The 6000-nt window shown below is 42.0% G+C and overlaps 1 protein-coding gene across 2 annotated transcripts in view; it reads left to right on the top strand.

Annotated features, from left to right (window-relative positions):
- The first annotated feature begins 1337 nt into the window (after nucleotides 1-1337).
- Nucleotides 1338-6000, top strand: part of LOC108713843 (carnitine O-palmitoyltransferase 1, liver isoform) — a 49352-nt gene continuing 44689 nt past the window's right edge. For both annotated transcript variants that reach the window (XM_018257513.2, XM_018257512.2), the window contains exon 1: nucleotides 1338-1478. The gene's annotated coding sequence lies outside the window, so the exon portion shown is untranslated. The remainder of the gene's footprint in view (nucleotides 1479-6000) is intronic.

The raw sequence follows: 6000 nt of genomic DNA, 5'->3' as shown, positions 1-6000 counted from the left end.
ATAATTAAAATCACGTGTGGCATAACCTACTTGCTTATTTGTTTTCCAAAGTCGCCCGAAGTTGCTTCATGACGAAACTTTGGGGCGACTTTGCAACATGTAGGTTTTAGTTTCCACCAGCAATTGCAATTATTGCCAATGGAGAAGCATTTTCGGGAGATTTGTACAAATTTATCACAGGTGACAAATCTCGTCGGCCATGGGCCTTCGCCAGGTCTTTCCCTGCTGCTGATTTCTTCCTCCATCCACCACCCCCTCAAGTGATGTAATTGCCCCCATCCCCCACTCCCTCCAGTGATGTCATTGCCCATATCCCATCCCAAAACCCTGGGCATCTCTGACAGGACGGTTCTGGGCTTTAAAAACATTTCGAAACACTGGACCAAGTTGGGTGGTGTTTGGGAGGGGGAATGGACAGGTTCTGATATTCAGTGGTTCACGTTTAATCTCTTGTGACTGTGACTTGTGTAATTGCCTTTTGTTGTTTTCACTTTGAGCCGGATGCTAGGGTTAGGGATGCATAAAATCCACTATTTTGGATTTGGCCCAACCCCCGAATCCTTTGTGACAGATTCAGACGAAATACTGGATCATAATTTGCATATGCAAATTAGGGATGGGAAGGGGTAAACATTTTTTTCTTCCTTGTTTTGTGACAAACAGTCACACGATTTGCATATGCAAATTAGGATTCGGTTCGGCCGGGCAGAAGGATTCGGCCAAATCCGAATCCTGCTGAAAACGGGCGAATTCGGTGTATCCCTATCCAGGACAGCTGACAATATTCTGGCAGCAGCCTTTTATCAGAAGTACAATATAATGTAAACTTGTCCTTTAAACTCTAGAGGGAGAGTTAATGTTTAAAACACTACAGTGAAAGATTGTGGCGCTCTGTAGAGCAGTGGACAGAGTGTTCTGGACTTTGACAAGGTTGCCGGGCAGCACATGCCGCTGGAACTTTCTTTTTTTTCTCTCAGATGTATTCCCACGCTTAGTGGCCCATTCACATGCCAAGGGCAGACACAGCCCTGCCTATTTATTTCTGTCATGCTCCCACTGCCAACTCCCACTGTCAGCTGCCTTGTTTTACAGTGTCACCACATGTACTGTACTTCTGTCAAACAAGGGGGATTTCCAAACAGATAAAACTGCTGGGTCTGGTAGCCGCAGTACAGGAATCCAGTCACAACCCGTATGAAATGGGTTAGAAAACACTAAATACAATCAAGGTGACAAACTGGGGCCATTATTCCAGTTGCCCTTGTTCCATACTAGCGGCCTGGTTGAATGAAATTCCAGAACTGTACCACTTTGCCTGTAGGGGAGGAGGAAACAACTGGCTCATTTCAGGAAACCGGCATGTCTCCTCCCCTATGAGGGGCTGGTACTGGGCTAGGCCGGCAGTGTTCAGTTTCCATTCTGTGAGTGGTGCAGGGGGAGAGAGGCTGGGGATACACAGACAGAGGAGCAACATACAGGTAAATGGGACTCTTTTCAGTAAAGCAACAGCAGCACAGGCTTTTCTTCCATGTATTGTAGGTGGGAGGGCCTTTCTACCTCTGAGCTTGTGCCATAATAAGAACAACTTCCAAAATAAACTGTTTATATGTGCAGGGGGTTATTGATCAAGCTGTGCTACTGTTTTCTAGCAGTGCAACATGATATCATGATAGCAAAGAGGGGGAGCCACCCATGTCTATCATGTTGGGGGGCAAATGTACACCTGCGGCTATAGATGCCAGCAGAAACTAATGTTCTAAATCTTTAACCTTGGATGAGGGGGGCACACTGTACCTTTAACACAGAACTGGCAGTTTATCTGTATTGTTGGTTAAAGGGGAAGTCTGCTTTCATTTCATTACCATGTGGTTTATGTGATCTTTGATGTTTGAGCAAAATGGTGGCAGTTATAGTTGCACCTTTTCCGTATGATGTGTATCTGGAAATGGGGGGCAAAGAATGTGCTGTAAATCATTATGTTGCTGATTACAGATTTAAAAAAAAGGATTATATTGCTGCGAATGTTCAGTTAAACCGAAGGACAGGGGTTATCCTGCACTAATATGGAAAGGGAGCTGCCATACTGTGTATTCTGCATAATAATATCAATTGCATCACTGAACATGTTGCAGAAGCAGGAAAAAGGGCATGCAAAGTGTTGTTCTATTAATGTCCCTCTAATTCCTCAGGCTTAGATGCCATCAGTGAATGTGTCTACCAAAAACAAAATCAGTATTTTCATGTAAAAATTACAGATTTTTGCCAACGCTGGTGACATTCGGGGCTGCACTGAATACAATGTTCTGTTTTTCCTTCTGCAGCAATGAGGCTTCCCAAGCAGCAGGGCTATTGCCATGCAGTGACCTTTTACCTACTTTCTCTCAGGCAGCTGGTCATGTGATGTAGTAGCAGTTTGGGGGTTGGGAGTGAACTGACGTAGGGCGGGAGAGGGCGGGTTTTTGAACGGGGAAAAGACTTGAGCTGCTCTAGTGCCCTTGGCTGAAAATGCAGTGTGTGATGGCTGTGTGAGGAAGAGGAGGCGGCATTTAATAATAAAGATCAATATCTTTGCTTACATGTATTTTAGCAAACATCCTGCAGGCCTGTCCTCCACGTGGAAGTAATTGTGACATTTTGGAAAAGTAATATCAGGCAAAAAATTAAAAAGCAGTTCTCCATTTGGACATTGTTTATTATTATTATTATTATTATTATTATTAATAATAATAATGTGTATTTTTAGAGCACCAACATCAACCTCAACATTGCGAAATAATTGGGTTTATACAAAGAACAGAGGGAAGAATTACATACACCAGCAGCTGATACGATTACGATAGTTGAAGAGGACCCTGCCTAAGAGAGCTTACAATCTAAAATAGATTTTTCATTTATAGATTCTAATAATGATTAAGAAACCATAATTAGACATGGCCCAGGTATGGGATCTATTACCGAGAATGCTCGGGACCTGGGGTTTTCTGAATAAGGGATCTTTCCATATTTTGGATCTTCATACCTTAAGGGGCATGTTTACGAACATTGGAGATGAATATCTGGAGAAATTTCTGGAGATGTTTCCCATGGCAACCAATCGGCAATTAGGGGCCCGTTTACTAAAGCGCGGTAAAAATATGCACACAAAATATAGGCAAATTTGTCGCCAAAAATGTTTCCGCCAGTTTACTAAATATAAATTTGTGAATTTTCTTGCGCAAAAATATGTTTTCGCCAGATATCGCATTCGCTGAAAATAACGCTACGTACACATTAACGCCTGGTTGACTAAACAGCGAAATGTGCAAAAGACAAAATTTACGCAAGGATATTCGCCAAATTTTACCGCCAACTATGTAGTGGCGTAAAAGTATTTATAAGAGGCGTATTATTGGCAGCGGGCATCACAGGCCAAGGATTCGTCAGCATCTTCGCTTTTTTGGTTTCATTGTGATTGGCTACATTAAACTGTGCATTTCTATGAAGCAAAGAGATTGACTGGTATGATTTCTTGTTCAAATGATTCTATTGGCAGAAGGGTTTATGTGAGGCATAAATGTTTGATTGGTGTTACTCTGGTAATGTTGTTGGATGGTATAATCATCAGTCAATAAAGTTTATGAGTTTTGAAGATGCATTTCTGGCCATAAATGTCCCGTAAAAATTGCCATAATAACCACCATAAAACAGGACTATTTTATAGCATAAATATTCACAAAAACGTAATTTGTCGCCAGAAAATTCGCAATTCGATAAAATTACCGCTAACGTAAGATGCTTCGTTAACGTAGTTGCCGCAAGTGGTCGCAATGACTTCTGAGCGCATCGCTGTTTCGTAAACTTAATCGCTGCGAATATTCTGGCGGAAAAATATTCTCAGCAATATCATCCGGAAATTTAAAGGCCGATTTAACGCACTTTAGTAAACAGACCCCTTAGAATTACAGCCATAGCCAAGTTAGAAAACAAAAGCAAAGATCTGATTGGTTGCTATGGGCAACATCTCCAGAAATCTCTCAAATTCCACTAGCAACCATGCACTGATTTGAATAAGAAATTGAAATATGAATAGGAAAGGGTCTGAATAGAGAGATGAGTAATAGAAATAGTATAAACAATACATTTGTAGCCTTACAGAGCATTGTTTTTTGAGCTGGGGTCAGTGAACCCCATTTGAAAACTGTCAAAAGAAGAAGGCAAATATTTTTAATTAAAATTACAAACTGTATAAAAGAAAAAATGAAGGCCAATTGAAAGTAGCCATTCTATAACACTGTTGAGTGTTGGAATCCCAGTGATTCCTTGAGATATGACCCCGTGTGAGACTCCCATCTGCTGGCCTCATGTAACCTCTCTAGTCATTGTGCTCTAAGAAGATCTCTGTGCTAACAGCTGCAGTGCACAGTAAGCAAAATCTGATGCGTTGTCAAGCAAGCAATGCTTAGTGATCCCCAAAAAGAACCCATGTTCTCAGCTCAGCGTCTGATGTCATCAGGGCACCATGAGAAAAATGCAATAAGCCATAAAAATTATAAATAAATGCTCCTCTGAAACTGAAGTTTTTGCCTCTGTTTTGGCAGTTTTTCTTTCTATTAACATCATTAATTTATAATGTATGTACTGTTAGCATTACTGCAATGGGGTTCAATCCCAGCCAGGCCACTATATACAAGGCGTTTGTATGTTCTTTCTGTGCTTACATGGGTTTCCTCCCGGCCACACTCCAGACCTAGTATGATGGGGTCCTCAGATTGTAAGGCCAGAACACCCATATTCATCTGGGAACATCCCATTGCTTATTAGTCTCAAATGAAAATCTACCAGTGCCTTTATATATCGATCAACTGCTTCCAGACTGAAGAAGAGCTTTCAGGTGATTTTATAGAGGGCAATGGCAGGACAATTCTGGTCATTTAACCCATGTGCTATTTATTGACCTTAGATTGTGTTAAGGATGCAGGCCCAGATTTGGGCTCCCCTAGGCCAGAGGGTTCTGCGACTGCTCCTTGCAACCACCCCCACCCCACAAACACACGTATGTGCTGGTGTTCGCTGGGGTACTTGAGATTAGACATACAGGAGATTAAAAGTGTTGTCAAATCTCATGTACATCCCCAGTGCCTCTGCAAAAATGAGAATGCAGCTGGCTGTAATGCCGCCCCTATAATCTTGCTGTCCTAGGCCCCAGGCCTTTGTGGCCTGCCCACAAATCTGGGCCTGATGAGATGAGCATTATAGAGCAATGAAGTATTATAAATAAACACAAATTTGCAGACTAAAGGTGGCCATACATGGGCTGATCCTGTCGTGGGCCCTAGGGCCCAACGATTGGATCGCCAGCCAGTAATGCAAGGCGGTGGGAGCGAGGACTGTATCAATGAACCAGACATTAGTCATGGAAGCCCATTGGAGGGCTCCATAAACTGGCCAATAAGCTGCCGACTGGCCAATAAGCTACTTTTATCAACCCGTGTTTATTGGCCAATGATAGGATCACCAGCCAGGAATGCAGATGGTGGGAGCGAGGACTGCATTAACGATCCAATGCGGCTCCTCAATCCAAAGGGATTTTCAAAACTGCCCGATTGACATGTGGGCAATTTTTGTCCAGATATCGGTCAGAGAAGCCCATAGGGCCCCATAATAAGCTGCCAACTTTGTCTGCCAGGCAGCTTTTATCGGCCCATGTTTCCCCATCTTAATAAGGCTTCCTCTGCAAAATAACCTCTGCCTGTTTTTTCTACTAATCATGTATAATGAAAGTGAATGTAGGCTTTAATTATAACAGGCTTTCTTTAATTTTGGATTGAAATTTATAAATGTCCTTTGGGATGGAAAAACTAAATGTCCTATAAATTATCTGCACGGATAGTTTTTTCAAGTAGTATCTTTGTTTCAAAATGATTACCCTCAATTATAAAAAACACCCAAAACATTTCTAGGTAAACCCTACATGTTTGTTGGTGGGATTATATCAAAATGATTGATACTTCAGTCTATAGA

Source organism: Xenopus laevis, chromosome 4L (genome assembly GCF_017654675.1).
Source record: "Xenopus laevis strain J_2021 chromosome 4L, Xenopus_laevis_v10.1, whole genome shotgun sequence".
Taxonomy (NCBI): Eukaryota; Metazoa; Chordata; class Amphibia; order Anura; family Pipidae; genus Xenopus; species Xenopus laevis.
This window is presented reverse-complemented; position numbering and strand designations above follow the sequence as displayed.